We start from the raw sequence: 24,101 nt of genomic DNA, 5'->3' as shown, positions 1-24,101 counted from the left end.
GTTTTTACCTTAACTTGTAAAGGAGCAGTGCAAGTGGAAGCATAGAAAAAAAAATGATATCATAGCAAGCCAGCCCAAAAGGCATTTGTAGGTTCCTGCTGCAAAGGACAATACAAATACAAAATGGGCAGCTTTGACCTTCCAATAAGAAATGGTCATGCTGTGTGTGGTTCTATCAAAATATATTGCAAATGTAAGACCTTTTGTATATCTATTATTAGTTGTTTCTTTGCAACTAGTTGTTGGCAAATGACACTGGGCAAGGTAGACTGAAGGGGCCAACGTACATTATGTTTCTTTTTAATACCATCAGCATAGGAAAATTTGGTTAAATATAGAGGACATATTATAGTCCCCAACCCATGCCCTTTTATTAATTATATGTTGAGGATTTTTTCTAGGCTTTTTATTGCCTATTTTACTGCCATTTCTTACAGTTTTCATGTGCTACTATGTTATGTATGTTGAAATGTAGTATATTATAACTTTTAACAAGGCAAACACCTTTAAATATGTAAAATTATTTTTGCAACATTTTTCTCCACCTTCATCATTTTGTTCCATTTCCTCTCATTTCAGGAAAGTGGTAATTGGTCAGGTGTTTTCTTGTGATAGTGGATGTTTAATTTTAGTTGCACAATTGTAAATAACCACACTTTAAAACCTGCATATATTCATCCATCCATCCTTCCATTGATTCATATAGAATTGTTCATTAATTTGTTAGATTTCTTTCTTTCCAAAAACTCAAGACAGCATTATAAGTAGTCCTCTTTTAGCAGCCTTTTTTGCATTTATAGTGATCATGAAAAAATAACTTTCAATCAACCAATCTTTACAAACTTTGCAAGTCTGTAAAATAAAGGAAAGTTCTAAATAAGATCATAAGCACAGTTGTGTTTTCATTTAGTGACCACTTTATTTATGACCAATTTGCCCATCCCAATTGTGATCACAAAATGGATCAAAATACAGGAATCCTTATAGAGATGGGGAGTTAAGTGATGAAGCATGCTAGTAATATTGTAACCAAACTCTTCCCTTACATATTTTTGCAAATGAATTGTAAGCAAGTATGAAAATGTAGGGCTTCCATTGTGACATCATAATCAGTGGTGTGATTCAAAATTTTTACTACCGGTTCTGTGGGCGTGGCTTGGTGGGAGTGGCAAGGGAAGGATATTGTAAAATTTTCATTCCCTCCCCACTCCAGGGGAAGGTTACTCCAAAGTCCACATTTCTTCCCAATCAGCTGGGATTTGGGAGGCAGAGATGGAGATGGGGCCAATCACAGGTGGTATTTACCGGTTCTCCAAATACTCAAAATTTCTGCTACCGGTTCTCCAAAACTGGTTAGAACCTGCTGAATACCACCTCTGATCATAATGCGTATTTCTCCATCATCCTGGAGATACTTCTGGTTTACAATAAGCATGTTGTCTATGGAATAACCATGTTTTAAGAACAGAGATGTGAAATTACCTTTGTGCTTTCCTGCTTCTTCTGCAGTTTCAACAGTATATTGCCAATTTCTTGGTATGGGTTTCCATGGTAAATACAAATGATAAAGCAAATATGATCTTTCAAAAGCTGTCTTCTTATCCTATGTATTGGCCTAAGACCTTTGCTCAAATTAAAAATTCAGTAAATATTGTGATGAATTCATTGTATCTGATCAAAGAGCAGCAGTTATTCCTAAAGATAAATAATACCAACCCAGAGATGCTTGGGAAACAAAAGAGGGTCCAGAATAATCTGTCTTCAGAAGGTTTCTCTCATTTTCACCTGAAGGATATTTCATTCCACTTTTGACTATTGGAAATACTATACCACCAGTTAACAGTTAGCTCACCATATTTGAGTCTCTTCTCTGTCAGAATGACAGCTTCCATCAGTGAAATGAATGGAAAAAAAGAAGGCAGCTGCTAACAATCTCTTTGAAAACCTGGGTCCCAATCTCAATGAGGACAGCCTTTGGCACTGTAATTTTAATGGCTGTGAGCTACTTTAGAAGTCGAATTTGGCACAAAAGCAAGGCTATAATTAATATAATACATCAAATGCCTATACCATCCAAAATATGTCTGTATATCATATCCCTGCAATATGTGGCTATAATACCACTCTGTCGTATATTTGTATATGATTCAGTGAGCTCTGTATATAGATGAGTTTCTGTATCTCACTCTCTAGAACTGAGCAGATAGTAGATCAGGATTCAGGATCGAGTCCTGGGTGAGTCACAGCCAATTACTAAGGATCTCCCAATTGTTTAACCATAGCAACACTTTCCTCTAAGGAAATTAGGTTAGTGAAATAGAGAAAGCTAGGGAAAATAATAATGGACTCTGTTTAAAAGAGCTTTCCTAGAATCGAAAATATATATTTGCTCTGAACCAAAGTATAAACATGGCCCAGAAACCTCATTCTCTGGCACAACCTCAAAATGTAGTCTTCATCTCATTCCCAGCCTGTACCTGAGTAAGTTTAAAGTTGTCCTGAGCAGTTCCAGGTTTGAAGGAGGGCTGTTCCCCTTCCCCTGGTTCAATTTTGGTCCAGGTTATGACCTCACAGTCTTCGCTAAACATTTGTTTGCTGATGGATTAGGAATTTAAAGTTCCTGAAGATCCACCTCATTAGTCAGTGCTCTCTAGGACTATTTTAACTTGAGCCACAGGAGACATTGGACCAGGGGTAGATGTCATGGGTTTGCCCAGGTTCAGGAGAACCCATAGCTAACATTATGGCTGGTTCGGAGAACCTCCAAATTCCACCCCTGCCCACCCCTCCCCTCCCAGGAATCTCCAGAAGCCCGTTTTGGATGGGGGTTAAGTGCAAGGCCCCAATGGAGGCTTGGGGAGGAGGAAAAATGGACTTCCTGGAAGGCCTCCGGAGCCCAGGGTAGGCAGTTTTCGTCCTCCCAGAGGCTCAAGGAAAGCCTCCAGAGCCTGGGGAAGGCAAAAACACACCACCACCCCGCTGTGGTGCAGGAGGCTGACCAGGCCATGCCCAAGATGGCCACGCCCATCCAGAAATTGGGCAAAGAACCCATTGCTGAAATTTTTGAAGCCCACCCCTGCATTGGACCCTGGCTTGTTCAGAGGCTTTTGTCTACGTAAGACTTGATGAGTGCTTTTCACAGCATTTGTTAAGTCTCCTGTATTGTTCAGTTGCTAAGTTGTGTCTAACTCTTCATGACTCCATGGATCACACAACATGCCATGTTCCCTTTTTCTCCTCTGTCTCCCAGAGTTTGCCCAAATTCATGCTCATTGCATCAATGACACTATCTAACCATTTCATCATCTGCCAACTCTTCCTTCTCTTGCCTTCAATCTTTCTCAACCTCAGGGTTTTTTCCAATAAGTCTTCTCTTCTCATTAAGTGGCCAAAGTATTTGAGCTTTAGCTTCAGCTAATCTCTTGTGGCTCCTTAGAAATACAGGTTTAGTGCTCTGCTGAAAGAATACTAATCCCACTTGGCCCAAAAAGTACATTTAAACTGGGAAAACATGCTGGGCTCTGCCTGCTTTGTGTTGGCAGTTCAGCTATCATTGCATCCACTACATGATTTCCATTACAAGGTTTTATATTGCTAAACTTTTTATTATCCCTCAGGACTATACAAAAACACTACAAGTGATGTTCTGACAGTAGAATGCTTCCAGGATTAACCTTATTCAGCTGAAGTTTCCATGGCTGTTTATACAATGTCTCACCATTACTTATGTCCAGGGGTCAGTTGCTGCTGGCATTACTGCCGGTTCGGCGTGCACGCAATTTTACATGCGCGCCCTCACTTTGCTCGCACGAGCATCAGATATGCACTCTGCATGCATGTGCAGTTGCTCATAAATAGGTCTGTGCATGCACAGAACATTTAAAAAATGAAAAAAATAACACGATGCACCGACCGGGGAACCGGTTCGGAGGTGTGGCAGGCTGTGGTCACTGCCAGTTCTGGTGACCCAGGCCAGCAATCTGCTACTGGTTCAGCTGAACCGGTCCAAACCAGTAGAAACCCACCTCTGCTTATGTCCCCGCTGATAGGGAATGTATATCAGTAGCAGCTGAATTGTTCCAGTGGTCTAGCCTGGTATATGTGTTCTCCTTGACCACTCCTTGCCTACTTTTGCATGCTGCCAATCATGAGCTCAGAAGTGGGTTCCTTGATAGTTCATGGTCTTAGTAACCTTTTAGAAGAATCTGAAACAATGACCAGATACAGTGTAATAAACAGGTAACAGGAACAGAAAAGAGAAGGGATTGTTCTGAGCAGGTGCATTGGGAGATTTCCTTCACTCCATGGCCCATCTCACTCTTAACCCCTGCCTCCAATAACTATTATCGGTCAGCTATTCCTGCATACAAGTTTAGTGGGTTTTTTTCAGAAGAACGCTTCATTATTTACTATTTATTAAATATTGATGCTGTCAATCTTGCCTGTAAGGTGACTGTGGGTGGCTTACAGATTATTAAAAATGAAAAAATTATTAAAATATTAAAATTATGCAATTTTTTAAAAAATAAAACTATATAAAAAATATATCTAACAGACGGATAGTACAGGGATGAGGTCTCCTTACCCCATCAATCACCTCCAGCTCAGGGCCCCAAGCCAACCAGCCAAACCAAGTTTTAATATTCTTCTCAAAGGCCAAAAGGATGGGAGTAGTTCTCACCTCCAATAGAGTTTTCCACAGGGACACAGCAGAAAAGGCTCTTCTCCTTGATCCCACCTGCTGAAATTCATAGGGTCCATAGGAAGCTTCTTTTGCTGGGTGGAAGTGAGATGGGCTAGTCTCATTAAAGTCAGATGGATCCTGAGATACCCCAGATCCATGTCTTATAGGGCTTTAAAGGTAATAACCAACACTTTGAATTTGACTTGGAAGCAAACCAGTAATCCATACAAGTCACCCAACAGTAATGGTATATGTAACACCCTAGGGCCCCCCAGAACTATGTGTACTGCTGCATACTGCATTATACGTAGGTTATGAATACTGTTCAAGGGTAGCCCCATGTAGAGGTGTTGCAGTAATCCAACTAAGAGATGATTAGGACATGAGTGACATGTGTGTGTGTGTGTGTGTGTGTGTGTGTACACACACACACACACACACACACACACACACACACACACACACACACACACACACACACACACACATATATATATATATATATATATATATATATATATATATATATATATATGTAGCAATTATTTGTAGAAATAGTTTACCTGATAGTAACAGGTACAGAAGAAAGATTGCACAAAATATCAAGACAATTCCTTCCAGTATACTCTGCTTGTCATCTATTGGTCAGACTACTTGACAGAAAGCTAAAAACTTGCCCTTCTAACATCTGTCGAAACTTGTTCCAGGCTGTATTTGGAAGACAATTTGTTCTTGTTTCCCCACCGATGCTGGGTGGGAGGGAAAACAAAGCTGTGGGAATCCACCAATCCCTTTCCTTGACTTGGACTGCAGTAAGTAAACTGGAACAGCATCATTTATCAGCTTCATTACTGTGGCATATTTGGGAGGAACATAATTTATGCTGGCAGTTCAAGGTGGTGGATAGCACTTTAAACTTGTCTATGAGGATGAGGTCTGAGCATTCTTCTTCCCATTTACTGAACTATTATTTAGCACTTGGTTCCAGATAGAGGACTTCAAGATTTAGGCACAAATGAAGGATAATCACTCAAATTAAAATTAATTTATCCCACAACATTCACCATTGTACATGGCTTTCAATTATATCTCAGGAGCATCTATACTTTTGGACATCTCACTGCTTCTACATACTGAATCATCCATGGAAAATGAACTTACCGTGTTTTAGCAAGTATAAAGAGAGAGAACTCCAAGAACTATAGAAAGATAATTCAGGACTCCATGCAACCTTAGGGCCATAATCTCCGTACCCCTGCCAGAAAGCAGGAAATAAGGAATTATTGCTATATATCTTGCGATAGTCTAAGATGTATTTTAAAAAGGCACAAATAGTTTTGCATAAAAGAACACCATTTTAAACATTTCTACGCTTAGGATAGGACAACCCACAATTAATCACCACAGTAATTAATTGTTATTAATGGTGATAATGTATATATTCATGTTTACATGTAGCACTATTGTGGATATCTGGGCAGTAGAATGGAATCTACTGGTTCTGCATGATTCCCAATAGATCGCCAAAGGTCTTATTCCTAGTAGTTCAACAATCATAAGAAAGGTTGTATAATGGGAGATTTTCTCAATTTATTAGAGCAGATTACCTTAGGAATTATTTAGTGCAGGAATTGTGGACTTCAACTCCCAGAGTTCCTCTGGGAGAAACTCTGGGAGATGAAGTCCACAAGTCTTAAAGTTGCCAAGGTTGGAGATCCCTGATTTAGCAGTTGTTGACTCAACAAATATGTTTGGTGAATCTAGTCAGATGTATCATATCTAATTTGGTTTGGACTTTTACATGCAGGCCATTCTAGGACACAGTTCACTGGATCCAGAAAAGAGCTTGATCTATTCTTAGATCCACAGGTTGTATTGGGTTTTATTCTTGTGATACCAAGCTTCAACATTATTGAACTTCAGAGTTCTAAGAATATATTTCATAAACTTGATGTCTGTCCACATCTACTATATGTCACCATCTAAAAAATAATTAGAACTATCTGGCAAAGAAAGACAAGGTTCCTCAATTGCACTAGGTGAGAAAGGTTGGTCAGAAACTAGCAGATAAACTAAATGAGTTTATTCTAAAGTAGATACTTCGGGGTTCGCTGTTCTAGACACCTACAGTAAACCAGCTCTCAAAAATAATAAGAAATATTTCTAGCAACATCTGAAGGGTGAAACTTCTTTCTTTAGCAGATTGTCCCCTCTACTCAATCCCTTTCATGGTATCTGTCCTATGGGAAGGAACAGGAGAAAGAGGGAACAGGAAATGTTCTTCCTGAACACATATGGTTTTTAATAAACCCCTGCATTTTAAAGAACCTAGCAGATCTTGGCTGAGCTCCCAAAAGAAATGCAGGAACTATCAAACTTGAAGAAGTTGAAACAGGGTTCAGAAGGTATTCATGGCTTATTTTCTGTCAATCTCTCATTAATAAGGACTATAACTACAGGGTTGCCATTTCCTTTTCATGCACGGCATTATGTTGATATGTTAGGATATAAAATTTGGTTTATTTTAAGCAGCTTCAAACGGGGACTGAGACATGCGTTTCCCCTATAAAGGGTTAAACGTAGGTACTTATTTTCATTTTTTATTAAATTCTGAATGCTTAAAAATGAGGTTGGATCACACCTATGGGCTTGTGAGCGAGGAGATCTCCCTTTCTGATCTTACATCAAATTATATCTATCCAGCCAGTGGCATATATAATTATGTATTTTCCATGTTCTTAAAAAATATGTTATTATATGATATATGGAAATATATCGTATTGCCTTTTCATTGTTTTAACAATATCAGAATTAAAATCAAATCAGTTAAAATACATTAGATGTGTACAATGTAGAAATGAGTAATTCAATAAAAATCTCTCTGTGTAAAGATATGTGTGTGGGAGCGTCGGTATGAAACTATAGATCTCCTAAAATTCTACAAATATTAGGCAACAATGCTATGCAGAGAGACATGCATAGCAGTATCAGTTAATCAAAAGTTGATAGTGTGGTGTCACACATATTTAATTCTTCTTACCCCTTTGATTCACCCAGGTCATACTAGTTTTTCAAATTTTTAGGGCAAATACTGAGCATTGTGCATGGACAAGCAACAATTTACTGTTGTTACAGCCTGTTGTTAGTATATGAATTTGGGTTACACAATTTGTATATGGTGATGCATTGAGTTGTATGAGGCAAGCCCACACTTTTTGGAGAATAACTGTGAATTATGGTTTAGGATACAGGAATGACTTGGCAGCCAGGAGCTGCATTTCAATAGTTAGGGGCATTGTATTTTACAAAATAAGTACATAGCTTAAAATTGAGCAGCTATTATTTCAGTTTGCTAGCTTAGTCTTGCTGGAGTCTGTGCGTCACAAAAATATGACTGGACTCGACAGATCACAGATCGCCCAGCGCTTAATATGTTGTTTCAACCATGTGGTTTATTCAAGCAACATGATTAAAGCAAGATTCCACACAATAAAGCTGTTGTGTAAGTTCTACTCTAAATATTATTTCTGATTGGCGAAATCAGGGGCAAAGAATGAAGTGAAACATATACAGGTAGTCCTTGACTTACAATCATTTAATGATCGTTCAAAGTTACAACGGCATTTTAAAAAGTGACTTAAGATGATTTTTCACACTTATGACCGTTACAGCACAGTCATGTGATCAAAATCCAGATACTTGGCCACTGAATCACATTTCGTGATGGCTGCAGCGTCCCAGTCAATGTCAACACCATTTGCAATCTTCTGCCAAGTCAACAGGGAAGCCAGGATTCACTTAACAACTTTGGCAAAAAAGGGTCATAAAATGGAGCAAAATTATCTTAATAATTGTTTCATTTAGCAACATAACTTTTGGCCTCAATTGTGGTTGTAAGTGAAGGACTATTGTAAAGTTGGTTCCTGACACAGATCTTTATCCCAGGTGCTACAATTGAATCCCAACCAGGAGGCCAGTACAGATAGATACACACCGTTAAGGTACCATCTGGGGTGCACATTACAAAGTAAGACCAGGTGCTCAGTGTGAATGCTGCAGCCAAACATCTAAAGTACAAACACGAGTGAGTTTTTAAATGGGAGATATAACACATGGAATGTGGGGTGGGGGGGCAGAGTGCAAGGAGAAGAGGGCCAAGCCTCCCCTATGAAAACCGATGAAGTTGGATTGCTGCTGCTGCTGCTGGGGATAGAGAAGATTCCTCCGGGTGTTTTCTTTTTTTTTTTTTTGAAACGCCGTTGTCAGGAATCTGAAGAGAGCGCAAAACGGACAGAGACGTAAATGAAGTTGACGGTTCCCGAGGACGCAAAGGAAAGGGGACGCTGAAGAAGGGCAGCGGCCGGGCTTTAAAAGAAGGGGAGGGGAGAAACGGAGAGGTAAGGTAGAACAAGAAAGGGGTCGGTCGGTCGTAGCGCAGGAGGAGATGGGAGGGGGGTGGAGTGAGGCGGGGTCCGGGCGGGTTGTCCGAAGCGCGAGTGGGCTTCCTCCCTTCCCCCCCCTCGCCCCCCAACCACCCTCGGATCCCTGTGACGCTATGAATGAGTCTGGGGAGGGGGCTGGGCGAAGCGCTGCATTCCTGAACAGCAAAAGCGAGCGAGCGGGCGAGGAGCAGGAGGGGGCGGGGCGGGCGTGCAAGCGATTGAGCGGAGAGGCTCCTTCTCGGGCTGGGAGGGGAGGCGGGCTTGGAGGGAGGGAGCGGCTGGCAGCAGCGCAGCCCTAGGAGACTCAGCTGCTCGTCCACGGCTAAGGGGCGCCGCCATGGAAGCCTGACGCGCGTCCCCCGTCCCCCGTCCCCCCCATCCTTTAGCGTGGCTGCGCCTCCGCCCCTTCTCTCCCAGAGGAAACCACTGGACCTCCGCTCCCTCCCCGCCCACCTGCCTCCGTACAGGACCGCAAGGACACCGCCGGGCGGGAGAAGAGAGAAGGGGGTGGATAAAGGGCGTGGGGGGGACCAGCCGGTGGGTCCCCCCCGAGAAGAACATGTGCTGAGCGGCGGCTCCTATCCGTGGCAGGTAATGGGAGCGCTTAGAGCCAGGGAGGTGCGGGGCTTGCTCTGGGAGGTGCATGCGGGAGCTGGGTGGAGGAATCGGTTTTTCTGCGGGGGTGCCAAAATGTCAGCAAACCCTAGTGGTTGGAAGAGGAGCTCGGAGTTCCCACGACGGAAACATGCCGCCTGATCGTGACTCGGGGCAGGGAAGGTGCGGTCGTGGCTGGAGGTGACACTGGAGCCACCGCACGGTGGCCCTTGCCACGCCCCCTTCCTAGCAAGGTGGGGGCTCCCGTGGTGAACTTTTAGAGCGGGAAAGCTTCTACGGGACCCCGGTAAAGGAGAAAGGGGGTTTGCCTGAATGACAGCGGCATGAAGGTTTTTTTTCCTTTTACAACCTCACTTTTGGCATGGGGGTCGCCAAAAGCTAGGGTGTGTTGGAGCTTCCAACATATCGGGGTGTGTGGTGGACGTGTTCTCCATATGTGTATGGAGTGCACAGGCATGTGGAAATGCACAGGTGCACGTGCGCAGGCTGGGCTTAGGAGCCTCAGTGAGTATATGTGTGAGCATGCACACATTTTGGTGTGTCTGTAGTAATGTGCTTGACACCGACACTGAGAAAGGACTCCTGAAGAAGAGATTTTCTATTTGTTTTACAATGTGCATGCATCCCACTTTGTGTGTGTGTCTATATTTCTGTATATCATTATGGGCATCATTATGTGAGCTCCCCTCCATAAAAGCTTAATCAGTAAGTGTGACAGTGCTTGCCTCCTTTTTGCCTGATGTGTGCAAATGGCTTTTCCTGCACCACCTATTTTTGTGTCCAGATACCTTTTTTTTTTTTTAGCACTCATGCATGCATGTTTTGCACATTTTCAATGATCCAACCTTTGTGGGCTATTTTTCTCTCTCTGTCTTGATGCATATGCACTTGAGGTTGTGAATAGACAGAGAGGCAGTAAGAGTTTTGTAGGCTAAACTGATCTGCATGATGGGGTGGCAGCAGTTGAAATATATTTGAATCTCACCTTAATGTGCATATGAACAAATGAGTTTGTAAAACTGGGAGTCCACAAATTTATATCCTTACAGATGAAGCTATGTTTTCTTTATTCCAATGTGTGCATTTCTAATTTTACTGTACAAGGGCACACACTTGTATCCTAGTAATCTCAGTTTTCATACAAAATAGGAATGCAGGTTCCTAGTTCTCTGGGTAATAAAACAGAATATGTGTCAATACTCTCTTACACATTCAGATATATATTTGGGTCTTCAATGGCTTCTGTACCCCTTATTTATGATTTCCTCTGATTTGTCCCCCTTCATATTTATGCCCTTCTCTTATCTCCCTTAATATCCTTGTAAAATACAGAAATCAATCAGTTTTTTTTAAAAAAAAAAATTCAGAAGCAGCAGATATAGTAACAGAGAACAGTTGTGTCATATTTCTGTATTTCCATCCTGCCTATAGCATTATAAATTGGATGTGTGTGTGTGTGTGTGTGTGTGTGTGTGTGTGTGTGTTGGCATAGCTTTCACACAAGCCCAAATTTGCAGTATGCCTGCCTATTGCTGAATGGGTGTAGTCATGAGGTCCGCCATCCCCTTCACCTACATATGAGCAGTGATTGTCATAAGCTCTTTGAGAGCAAGCACTCATTTGATTCTCACAGCCATTTGCTCTTTCTGGGTAGGCTCTCATTTGCGGCAAAGCTCATGCAAGCTAGCATTGCCTCCCTCTGGCTTCTTGGGTGCAAGAGCACATGTTGTGTGTGCACATGTCTGCATGCATACAGAATTTCCATAATGCACTTGCTTGGCCTTCAAGGAGTGCAAGGTTTCGTTGCTTTCATGAAATAGCATCCCCATGATGGATCTTTATGCAAGTATAGCTTGCACTAAATTTATTTGTAGAGTTTGCCTGTGCATTGTGCACTAAGGTTCCAGGCATAGTAGAAAACTCTTAGTTGGATTTTTCTCATTCTGTTGCTTCTGATACGCTTTCTAGTTCCCAATTTCTATGAATCTAAGAACTTATGTCCCATAGAATTCCAGGCTTTGTTACATTTAATATAGGTGCAGTGCAGAATATTTGCCTAAAAGGACCACAGAAATGATTGTATGAGGGGGAGAGGGGGGGAGGGATGAGGGACGGAGGGAGGGAAAGAGAGGGGAAGTGGGAGGGGGAGAGAAAGACATGCATGTTATATATCTTTTGCTATATATGCATGAACTTGCATGGAGATAAAATTCTCTTTTTACATAATTATGTATGGTTAATTGTCTTTTCACAATTTTAACCATTTAACAACCCAAATCTTTGTTCATTGACTCAGGAATAAGTCTGATGGTTTTTAATGGACTTTCATCCTTATGGAAAGTGAGTACAAAAGAAATGTTTGACCGCAATCCTATGCCAATGTACTTTTGGGATGTGGCTCCCTGGACAAAATGGGATTGAATAGATTTGACTCTTGGTCTGCCTTTCTCAGCGTACATTGTGAATAGGGTTGTAGCATAGGCTAGACCACTTGGCTTTGGTTGGGATTGGGGCTTGGTTCGATTCCTGGCACCTGAAGGTGCGCCTGGAAAATATTCTCCTGTCATTAACCTTGAAGGGCTTTCCCCCAATTAATGAAAGCAACATTGGGAAAGGTGGTTTAATGCTCTTAATACATAGAAGGCAGTTCCCCTAAATCTTAGTAGGGCTTCATGGTGAGCAAACCAGCTTATAATTACATTGACAAACTTCAAAGATCTTTTTTCTCACAACAGCTCAGCTTCTTTGAATTTGGTTAAGGTGGCTTTATCTTGCTCTCTTGGGGGCCATTACAGAGCATATATCTGCTTTCATGCATAATCCCATGTGGTTCTTGAAGAGACATATATCTCAAAAATACTTGCAGGATTCTGCATATATAAACATGCCCTGACATATATGGCATGTCTCTTTTGTAAGTGTCTCTGCAAATTAGCTCTCTTATTTAAAAATCAATTATCTGTAGTTTCCTCAGAAATACTTACAAGAGGCTCATGTACTTATAACTCGTTGCTGGACTTGACCTGCTGCCACAGCACTGTGAAAGCTCTTTATCTACAGGTTCATGCCAAGATATTACAGCAACATTGAGATAATTTACTAATTGACCTGGCCATGTGGGTGCCCAACTTTATATGGTAGAGCAACTTCCTAAACTTATCCTTCTCCAGATGTGATCGCACGTCAATTCCTAATTCCTATCTCACATAATTATAGTGATTGGGAATTGCAGGTTATTGTACAGGTGCTCATTGATTTTACAACCACATTTAAACCCAAAATTTCTGTTGCTAAATTAGTTTTGCTTCATTTTATGACCATTCTTGCCACATTTGTTAACTGAATCACTTCAGTTGTTCAATTAGTAACACGGTTGTTAAGTGAGTCTGGCTTCCCCATTGACTTTACTTATTAGAAGATCACAAAAGGTCATCACACGACCCCAAGACACTGCATCATAAATATGAGACAGTTGCCAAGTGTCTGAATTTTGATCACATGACAATAGCAATGATGCAATGGTTGAGTGAAAAATCAATCATGAGTCACCAGTGCCATTGTAACTTTGAATGGTCACTAAATGAACTGTTTTAAGTTGAAGACTACCTGGACACCTAGAATTTGCTATGGGGATGGCTGATTTAAAGGACCATTCCAGTTGAAATGCCTTTTGGCAAGAGATTTTTTATGCAGAAAATGGTTTAGCCTCCAAGGAACCTACAGGTGCCCTGGGTTTTCTTTCTTAAGTTACATACAAATTGCAGAGTTGTACTGGCAAGAGAATATGATTTGTTTCATTTGAGAATTCTACAAATACGCACGGATGGATATGTAGCAGGATTAGTTGTAGAATATGGAGATCAGAGAGTGGCATTATTGATGTTCCCTTATTTCCTATCCTAACAATCATGAGAAAGTAGGTTAAATGATACAGATCAGCAAGCTTGTTTCCCAAAGCCACACGCTCCATCAAAACCTTTAGTACCGCCTTTAAAATATACTCACCTATAATTATTATTAAAACTGAAGGGTAGGCATAAAATACAATAAAATTACATGCAAATAAATTAATTTAGTAGCAGTGCTACAGATAATGGTTGAAATCACCCAAATTTGTACAAGCCTTCAGAAGTAGGTTGGACAGTTAGAACCCATAGTCACCCCATGTTGGGAAACCTGGAAAGATGTATCAGTCAGACAGAAGAAGTGACAGATATGCATCTTGCTCTCTTACATGGCAGTTCTTTAAAATGGAATAATGGTGTTTCTTAGATTCCCTATGAAGAGAGCAACAAAGGAGCATTTGGCTTAGGGACTCCAAAGAGCTATCTGCACATGGACACAGATGCTGCTGAAGCGGAATGCTTTTACATCACCCTCACAAGACTGCAGGGGGTAGTACATTCAACCTGGCCAGGGTGAAGGGCAGAAGCCACATGCTCAGAAAGCACAACCAGAGAAGTATGTATTTGCATATATGCGTTATAAGAAGAACAAGTGGAAGGGACGCAAGCCTTCCTCTCCCCCCATACCAATTTCCCCATCTTCCAGACCAGTTCTTCTACACTAGGCGCGTGGAAAGGATGCGCCGCCCCTATTTGTTTTGGATCCATTCTGCATAATATTGATGTTGCCTGCAAAATACAGGATTGCGAACCACACAGTTGCCTTGTAACACATTGTTTTGTCCTATTTTTATTTAATTGATAAGGGAACTAGGACTTAGAGAAACAGGGAGAGTGACTCACCCCAGGCTCACCCAAATAGATCTGACTGGTAAAAGCAGTCCATGTTCTTGTAAGACCAGGTTCTTTCTAAGCACTAAACTTGGAAGGTTTGTCTTGAGATGACCAGACTGCTTCATCAGATGATATCTCACATGAACCAATGTGTGCCTAGATGGTTGCATAAGAGAAAGGAGGAAAGGACAGACAGGCAGACATAAGTAAAAGGATTTTAAATATACCATTACAACATAGCAAAGAGGATAAAAGTATTTATGCTTGAAGGAGATGAATGTCCCCTGGGTTAGATACATATCTCAAGAAGAATTGCCCCCACTTCTCACATATTGCACGTGACACAAACGGGAAGGTGGGGAGGGGGGAGTGAAAAAGCATGGGAAAGCAACATACACATTGAAGCATGCATGAAGTTTTAAAAGAAATCTGGGCTTTTATTCCCAAATAAATTCCCAAAATAACTGACTGCTGCATATATAGATAACATTCTCTCCTCATGCACCAGATTTTTGTCTCTTGTGTTTGCTCTGCAATGACATACACTGGTACATGGATGTAACCCATATGTTTAGCATATAGCACAAGCAAGGTTTTTTGGCGGTGTGACGAGGGAGGAGGCGGCAGCATTTGGATTAATAAGATGAAAGAAAAAGACAAGATTTCCTCTCTCCTTTTATCTTTCGGTCATTCTCAGCTTTGTCTTCATGTTCTTTGTTTGCCAGGCCTATTGGTCTGTCCTCTCTCTTTAAATACTCCTTGGATGGAGCTCTTTGTTGAGCTGTGAAGGTCCACGGTGCGTCTTCTCCTTTCCCGAATGTCCCAGTGCCAGCATAGATGGAGTCTTTGTAGAAGAAGGCCATCCTTTCTCTATCTCACCATTCTTAGGCTGGCTATACTCCAAACAGCGCATGCGCTGCCTCTCCCCCACCCAGCTGGGCTTGGCTATTCTTAGCTCCCAAGTCTTTGATTCATGCTTCTGAGAGTATTTCATTTGGGTGTGCAGAGAGAACAGCTACTGCGGTGTGTGAGGGAGTGGAGCGGGGTGGGGTGGAGGAGCGGGCTGCACATGCCCAGCTCAGTGCATGCGGGAATGTCTGTCTGTGCAGGCTTGCAAGCACAAACCTATGAGGCTGCATATGAGAATACATGCAGACATGTTTAAGATAAAACACATGTTCAGGTGAAGTGTGCCTCTGCTATGTATTCATTTTGTTTCTCTTGTCATATTTGATATGCATAATTTCTTGGGTCTAATGCATGGCATGCATAATGACACAAATATACTTTTATGCCCCAATGCAGAATGAAAAGGTGTAATTGTTGAAAAACTGTTTACGTATGCACATTTCTTTCAGGGGCAATGGGGGATTTATGAGACTAGAGACACTTGAATTGTTGGTGCACTGCAACCAACAGATGCATAAGGATCATTAGTTTAGAGTGTGTCTGCACCTATCTATCTATTTGGGGATATGCATAATGTATGAACACAGCAATAAAAAAAAATCATACACTAATATAAAGAGCTTTTGCATCTGCTCTTTCCAGCATGCCAAAATTCATGTGACTGCTATAAATAGGGCGAAATTAGTTCTATTTGCATTTTAACACAGATTTTTTTCTATGATGTCAAATCACTTATATGAATCACATTTTGCCTTCAAAACTCAAGAATTTTGGAAAAGTTTTCTTATTGTAAAGTATCTATTAAACACATAGGGCAAATACAAACAGTCAATTAGGGATAGTTATTTGGAAAAAATGCAGAGATAGAAATTCACAAAAAAGTATGTACGGTTTTTTGGGGAATTAAAAAATCTAGAAGTAATGTAACATTAAGATTCATCAAATTTTAGAAAAAGAACAATTGGCAGATTCCCCTGTTCTTCAGTAATAGCACAGTTTGAGCAGGTTTTTAGCAAAAATACACAATCTTGCTTTGTGAGAGAATTAAATGATTGAGGAAGGGAGTTTACAGAGAGAAAAAGATAATGCCTGCTTCTGATTTGGAGGAAATTGAAAAAGGGGGTCATGCTAGGACTCTAATATTTGCCTGGATATGCAACATGCTACTGTACTAGGCTTGTGCTTTGTATATTTTTTTTAGTTGAAATTAAGAAAAAAAAAAACCAAAGAATTCCATGAAGAATGTAGAATTGTATAAGAATGCATAAATTTCACTTACGTGAATGTGCGCATGTTCAAAAATATATGGTCACTCATCGCCGAAAAGGAAGCTATCCAAGTACAAATTGAGAAGTAAGTCTCTGCGTAAATAAAAACACAGACATTTCACTCTTATTGGAAAGACCTTGATTAGAAAACCCATCTGTTCACTAACTCAGTCCAAAGATAGTTTGGCCCTAATCCTTGTCATGGTTCTTCTCTTTTTAAATGGGTATCGGATTTGTAGCCCCTCAAATACAGAACTGCCTATACAGGCTATCAATTAGAACAGAGATGAATAAAAGGTGTTCCTTGACTTATGACCACAAATGACCAAAATACAGATAGTCCTTGGCTTATGATCACAACAAGCCCCGCATTTCTGTTCAAAAGTGAGACAGTGGCTAAGTGAACTTTGCCCCATTTTTTTTACCTTTTTGCCACTGTTGTTAAGTGAATCACTGGAGTTGTTAAGTTAGTGACATGGTTATTAAGTGAATCTGGCTTCCCCATTGACTTTGCTTGTCAGAAGGTCACCAAAGGAAATCACATGACTCCTGGACACAATAAATGTTATTTAAACTATTTTCAGTGACGTCGTAGCTTTGAATGATCACTAAGTGAACTGCTGCAGGTCAAAAACTATCTACATCTTTCCGATCATCCTGTGAGAGATTACTGGGAGTAAGCAATCTCTAAGAAGAAACCCTGTGCATTAACCGTCTTGAGGGCTACACCCTTGAAATAGAAATTTTTATATTGAAAACATGAATAGCTTACAAAGAACGTGACTGCTACTTACATGTCTATATTTTACCTATATACAGGACTATCAAAGTTCCTCCCCTCATTGTAATCCTAAGAGACAGTGACTGTCTGAACATCACTCAGTACATGGCCTTCTTGTTTTACTAAGGTTTGATATCCTAATCTTGATCTGCACTGTCATTGTGAGAAAGTTTTCAGCATGAGTAAGTCACACATATGGAGGGGAAAAAAGACACCTCTATTCTTGAGGGTAGACTGATGAATATAAGATGCTAGCCCATAATGTGATCTGTTTAATTTCGGCTTAGTCATTATGGTTCCTAAATCATAATTTATGACTCAGTGTTGCTATGAAATTCCAGCCTATTGGGCTTCATTCACTAAACATGGGAAAAAGAAACACTATCTTGAAAGTATTTATAAAACCATTGGGAAATGGGAGGTATTAGCTTTGCTCTGTCAGGCAAGACAAAAAAAAATTCCACAGCTGCTCTAGGAAATCATTTTTTCTGAGTTATTTTGTATTTCACATTTCTCCTCTGCCTTCCTATAGCACAGTATGGGAGGCTAGTAGAGCTGGACTGCAAAAATCAAAACAGCCACTAGATGGCAGCAAAGAATTAGAGTTTATCTGTACCTTTCCCTGCCATCTAGCAATGGTATGGATTTTTGTGGAGTAGGTAGTGCAGGGAATGGATTTTTGAAGCCCAAGTAGTAATACAGGGAAGTGATTGGAAAGGGAACATATTATAAAAAGCAAAAAAAAAAGAAACACATTAGCATTTGCTGGGTAGATATCAGAATTGGCTGTTCTCCATTTGCTCAGACATCTGCAACCATACACTGCTGGAGAATGGGATTTAGCAGTTATCCAAAGAAATCAGTGGTTGTCCAATGGCAGACTATTGTCCAGATCCTAATCTGGAATGTTCTGTATAAACCCGTTTGCAGAAAATGGGAACTCAGCTTCTTCCAGCCATTTCAACACTTCTGTACTTTCTGAAGAAACCTTCCCTGCGGTAGTTTGTGCCGTGTAGGAGTGTTGCATATGATGCACATGCCTTAACATTAAGTACAAATGTGGGGAGGGAGGAAGATGACTTGGATTTAGTTATTGCCGGATGTACAGGCTTCATAATATCAATACATCTGACACTTTTCTGTGTCATGTACCACCCACCCAGCCATTCTAGCCTTATTAAATATGAATCTATCTTTCAAGCAAGTAGTTAGGACTAACTCTTTTACTATTTCAAATTTCAATCATGGCTGATGACAGAGCTCCAGATCTTGCCATTGAATAAGGAACAGATTTAGTTCTTCAAGGGGAATGTCCAATCTGTATTTGCTCATTAGTGGAGTACATTTACTATTAATCTTCATTTTGATGGGGGCGGGGGGCTTACCATGTATTTATTGACTGTACCACTTGTCCATCAGATTTGTTTAGAAGTACCCCTTCTGCCAACTAAGCATGTTGGGCACAGTGCTTTCATTAAAACCAAATTTGGGGATATTATCCCTGTCTGAGGGATTTTCAGAAAGTGTATCACAGCTGAGCAAAAGAACAGGTCCTTCCATTTAAAATTTGCATGATTTTAACCAAGCCATGGAATCATAGATCACTTTTGGGTTATGATGGAAATTGGGGCTAGAATTTCTGTTGCTAAACAATGCAGTTGTAAAGCTTAATATCGTGTGATCGCATTGGTTAGAGATGGCAGTCCTGGGTGCTGTTGTAATCCCAGGATTGTAGTAGGTCATTAAGCAAGGACCTAGCATGAAATGACATGGGGAGAGGTGGGAGTAGCAGGCAAGCAGGCTCGCCCATGAGAGCAACAGGAGGACAAGTATTGGAGGTATTGCAGGCAGGCATACGGATGAGTGTTGCAGACGGGAACTACACAAGGTGAGTGGAAAGATCTGGAAGGCTGGGACATGCTAGAGTCCAGGCAGATGCTGCAAGCAGGCTTGAGTGGGCGAAAAAGCAGCAGCAGCAGGAGCAACTTGCGACCTCCTGCTGGCTTCCCCATTGACTTTCCTTTGGAGAGTCAGCGGGGAAGATAGCAAATGGTGATCGTAACTGCGTGACGCTGCAACTGTTGTATTTGAGAGCTGGTTGCCAAGCACCCAAACTATGATCTTGTGACCATGGGGATGCTGTGATGGCTACAATGCCTATGACCAGTCCTAAGTCCCCCTCATTAAGCACCTTCGTAACTTTGAACAGTCACTGAACAATGATCATAACCCGAGGACTACTTGGAACTGATTTTAGAAACTACTGAATAAGTTACAGATGGAACACTTCTCATCTTGCCCTTGCATTGTTTGAGCAAACCATACATCCAAACTAACTGAACCTAATTACGATACTATCTCAAACAATAGTCACTATCTGTAGATTCTGCATGCGCAGAAGCAATGAAACAAGATGGCAGTACCTACGGCGCCTCAAGAGAACCAGTTCAGGGACGTGGCAGGCCGAGTTACTATTTACCTGGCTGAACCTGGCCGAACTGGTAGGAACCCACCTCTGATCTGGCAACTGTTTCCCTGATTATATTGGCCACAAAGAGCTTAACCATGAATTCAAAATATAGGAGCTGTGGGAAACAGTTAATCTAAATGTCTCTCTGTGTGGTTTTTTTTAACTGAACTGCTTGAAGTAAACATCAAGCAGCAAAGACATTCATGATATGTCCTATGGCTTAGCACTTGCTGAGACAGTGCCACATTTGCTCTTGAAACACCAAAAAGGGACAATTTTTGAGAAATACACAAAGATTTTAATAGGCGTTCTATACAGGCTTAACATAATGTAGGAGAAAACAAAACTCAGCCTATGTGTCATATAGTTCAGTGCATTTTACATCCTTGCTCCAGTCATTGCAGATTTCAGCTTCCCCAAAGTGCAAAGTGTCATCTAATTCTCCAAAAGTTAGTGTGAGTACATGGATAAGAGACTGATGCACTGTTAGTGAACTTGATAGATTGTGTTTGACTTTGTTCAAATAAGAGACGGGGAAAGTGTACTGTCAAATAGAATGTGGAAGGTATGAATAACTCAGTGAGGCATAGAATATGTGTAATCTGGTTACTGAATTAACCCACTATCTATGTTTGCAATAATCCTTGAACTATTAACTGTATAGGCAGTCCTCAACTTACAACCACAATTGAGCCTGGAATTTATGTTGCTAAGTGAGAATTTGTTAAGTGGGTTTTACCCCATTTTACGATATTTCTTGCCACATTTGTTAAGTGAATCATTGTAGTTGTTAAACTAGTAACACGTTTGTTAAGTGAATCTGACTTTCCCATTGAATTTGCTTGTCAGAAGATCGCAAAAGATGATCGCGTGACTCCAGGACCCTGCAACCATCATAAATATGAACCAGTTGTCAAGCATCCAAATGAAATGACCATGGGGATGCTGCAAAGGTCATAAGTATGAAAAATGGCCATAACCAGGGGTGGGATTCTATCGGTTCACTCCAATTTTGAAGAGGGTCCACATGCCCGCCCCTGCGCTATACTCACGTATATATTTCCTTTTCCAAAGAGCGTTAGGGTTCCAAATAACATCCAAAATTAAATCAGAGTCCAAGGCAAAGTATTGCTCAAAGTTCCAATTTATTAAGAGAGTCATATTGGCACATCTGGGAAAACCTGAGTGTGAAAGTTTCCCGGTTTTCCCCACCCAGTTGAAAGTTCATGATCTTCCACCCACACCCACAAGTCCATCACATGTCCCAATCTTCCACTGCCATGCAGGCAGTTCCACCCATCCAGTTCCGGTCAGGTACAGAGGTGTAGAGACAAAGGATGACCTTGGATTCTAGAAAGGAATTTTATTTTGACAACATCACAATTCTACTCCTTACTATTTCCTCTCCCAATTCCCTACTAATGAAACAGCATAGTAGAATAGAATATTAGTGTGGCAGGCCAAAGATCCCAAAAGGAACCAGCTATAGGCCTGACACAGAGTGGATTGCCACACCTCAACTGTTTTCCTTGCCAGCTTTAACACAGAATAGCAATATAGCAATAGCAGTAGACTTATATACCGCTTCATAGGCCTTTCAGGCCTCTCTAAGCGGTTTACAGAGAGTCAGCATATTGCCCCCAACAATCTGGGTCCTCATTTTACCCACCTCGGAAGGATGGAAGGCTGAGTCAACCCTGAGCCGGTGAGATTTGAACCGCTGACCTGCTGATCTAGCAGTAGCCTGCAGTGCTGCATTTAACCACTGCGCCACCTTGGTGTTAAACCGGTAGGATCCCACCCCTAGTCATAACTCACTTTTTCTACTGCCATTGTAACGGTCGCTAAATGAAGTGTTGTAAGTCAAGGATTACCTGAAATCGAAGATGGTGAGTTTACCCAATATAATAAGCCAGGTATGAGGAATTGGCAGCCCGCAAGTCCACCCTGGCTCCTCAAAGGCGAAAAACATCCCGATATGTCACGATGCGGCCCACGATGCAATTGGGTTTGAAACCCTTGTACTAAGCCATAGCCAACAAATCAAGCTTAAAACAGCAGTCCGTGTTTTTCAAACTAGACAACGTTAAACTTTAGACAGGACTAAGAATGCTACCTGTCTAAATTCTAGGGGTTGAAGTCAATTCATCTTAAAGTTGTCCGGTTTGAAAAACAATTTTCTGTGAACACAGCTGGTGGTTCTTCCCTTCACCTGGTTAAGCATATTTTTGTTACGCCAACCACTGTGTTTCTACTTAAATATGCATCTCCCAGAGAGACAATTACAATGACATTATTGGCCTACTTCACAGGGTTGATATATCTATTTCTGGCGTAATCTTAAAAGCTTCTGAGTAGTAAATGGCATATAATAACACAGCCTCTCTTTAGGAGAGCACTCTGTAGTGGGATTGCCCAATTTTTTTATTTGCAGTTTCCACACACATCTTTACAAACACTTGCCTGCCCGGCCTTCTTTTTGCCCAACTATTTAATCATTTTATTACAAATCCAGATGGGTGGTGGGGAGCGTTTGATGTCTGATTTGGAACACATAATGCAAACAGAGCAAAATTATGTCAGGAAAGCCAATGAATGTCTTTTGGAGTGTTTGGCATCCTCTGCTTTGAAAGCAACATTTTAATTTTATGAGTGAACAATACAGAGCTTGAATAGCTTCAAGACTTGGCATGAGATCGTTTACTCAGTTTTGTTATATTCTAGAAAGCAAGGAAGAAAGTCCACAGCACACAACTGAGGCTTCTGGGTATAGCATTCTGGCTATGGAGACTGCATTGTTTACTTTTAGGATAGGATAGGAGTACCACATCTGGTCTGCAAACCTCTGGATGACAGGTGACAGGTGACAGCCAAGATATATGGAAAACACCCTTTGCTGCTATCTAGTGGTTCTCCAAAGTTTTGCAATCCAAGGAGTGGTGCAGTGGAGCCGAGGTGGCGCAGTGGTTAAATGCAGCACTGCAGGCTACTTCAGCTGACTGCAGTTCTGCAGTTCTGCAGTTCGGCTGTTCAAATCTCACCGGCTCAAGGTTGAATCAGCCTTCCATCCTTCCAAGGTGGGTGAAATGTGGACCCGGATTGTTGGGGGCAATATGCTGACTGTGTAAACCGCTTTGAGACGGCTGAAAGCCCTAGGAAGCGGTATATTAGTCTAACTGCTATTGCTATTGCTATTGCTATACTCAGGAGGCTATGTGTTCAATCCTAGGTAGAAGCAGATATTTCTCTCTCTGGGCACACTGTGAATATATCTGCTGAACAAAACTCCGCATTGGTGACAGGAAGGGCATCCGGCAATTACAATACTCTGCTAGCTCCATTTAGTTGCCAATTCCACCTTGAAAGGGATTATGGAAGAAGGAGGAGGAGGAGAGTGGGAGAAGAAGAAGAAGCTCTGAGATGGGCTAAGATTGGACTGAGCACTACTCACTTTAGACCAAGAGTATCCATTTTTTGAACCAATGTATGGCCCTCTTTTATATTATACTACAATAACTATATTTTTTTTCTGACAAAATTACTACCATTGAAGGTACTATTCTTATCCGAAATCCTACAGGGCCATAGCAATAGCACTTAGACTTATATACTGCTTCACAGTGTTTTACAGCCCTCTCTAAGCAGTTTACAGAATATGCATATTTCCCCCAACAATCTGGCTCCTGATTTTACCCAACCTCGGAAGGTTGGAAGGCTGAGCCAACCTTGAGCCAGTGAGAATCGAGCTGCCAAACTTCCAGCAGCCGGCAGTTAGCAGGATTAGCCTGCAGTACTGCATTCTAAAAGGCGAAAATAAAAGGCAAATAGCTTGACCGAAAATCTGAAAACCAAAACAAATCCACAACTTTGATCCCTCTTTCAGGATCACATCTCTCAAGTATGCACTGGCTGTTGGACATAACATTCATGAAATGTATTGATTTAACAAAACTCAAAACTTATCTCATCCCTAAGATTCCAGGCAATTTCTCTAGAAACAGGTAGTCCTCAACTTGCAACCATTTGTTTAGCATCAGCTCAAAGTTACAACAGAACTGAAAAAGACACTCATGACCAGCCCTTGTACTTAGGTTGCGTGGTTAAAATGTGTGATCTTTCCAGCCAGCTTCCGACAAGCAAAGTCAATGGGGGAAGCTTAATTAGCTTAACGTAGTGGTGTTGAACCTTTTTGG

At 41.3% G+C, this 24,101-nt stretch overlaps 1 protein-coding gene across 1 annotated transcript in view; it reads left to right on the top strand.

The window, feature by feature from the left end:
- The first annotated feature begins 9,606 nt into the window (after nt 1-9,606).
- The window catches only part of SHANK1 (SH3 and multiple ankyrin repeat domains 1), a 98,596-nt gene continuing 84,101 nt past the window's right edge, over nt 9,607-24,101 (top strand). The window contains exon 1 of the mRNA XM_087713687.1: nt 9,607-9,717. The gene's annotated coding sequence lies outside the window, so the exon portion shown is untranslated. The remainder of the gene's footprint in view (nt 9,718-24,101) is intronic.

The sequence above is a fragment of the Thamnophis sirtalis genome, unplaced genomic scaffold, assembly GCF_051295495.1.
Source record: "Thamnophis sirtalis isolate CommonGarterSnake01/CBP01778 unplaced genomic scaffold, rThaSir2_p1.2 scaffold_4, whole genome shotgun sequence".
NCBI lineage: Eukaryota > Metazoa > Chordata > Lepidosauria > Squamata > Natricidae > Thamnophis > Thamnophis sirtalis.
This window is presented reverse-complemented; position numbering and strand designations above follow the sequence as displayed.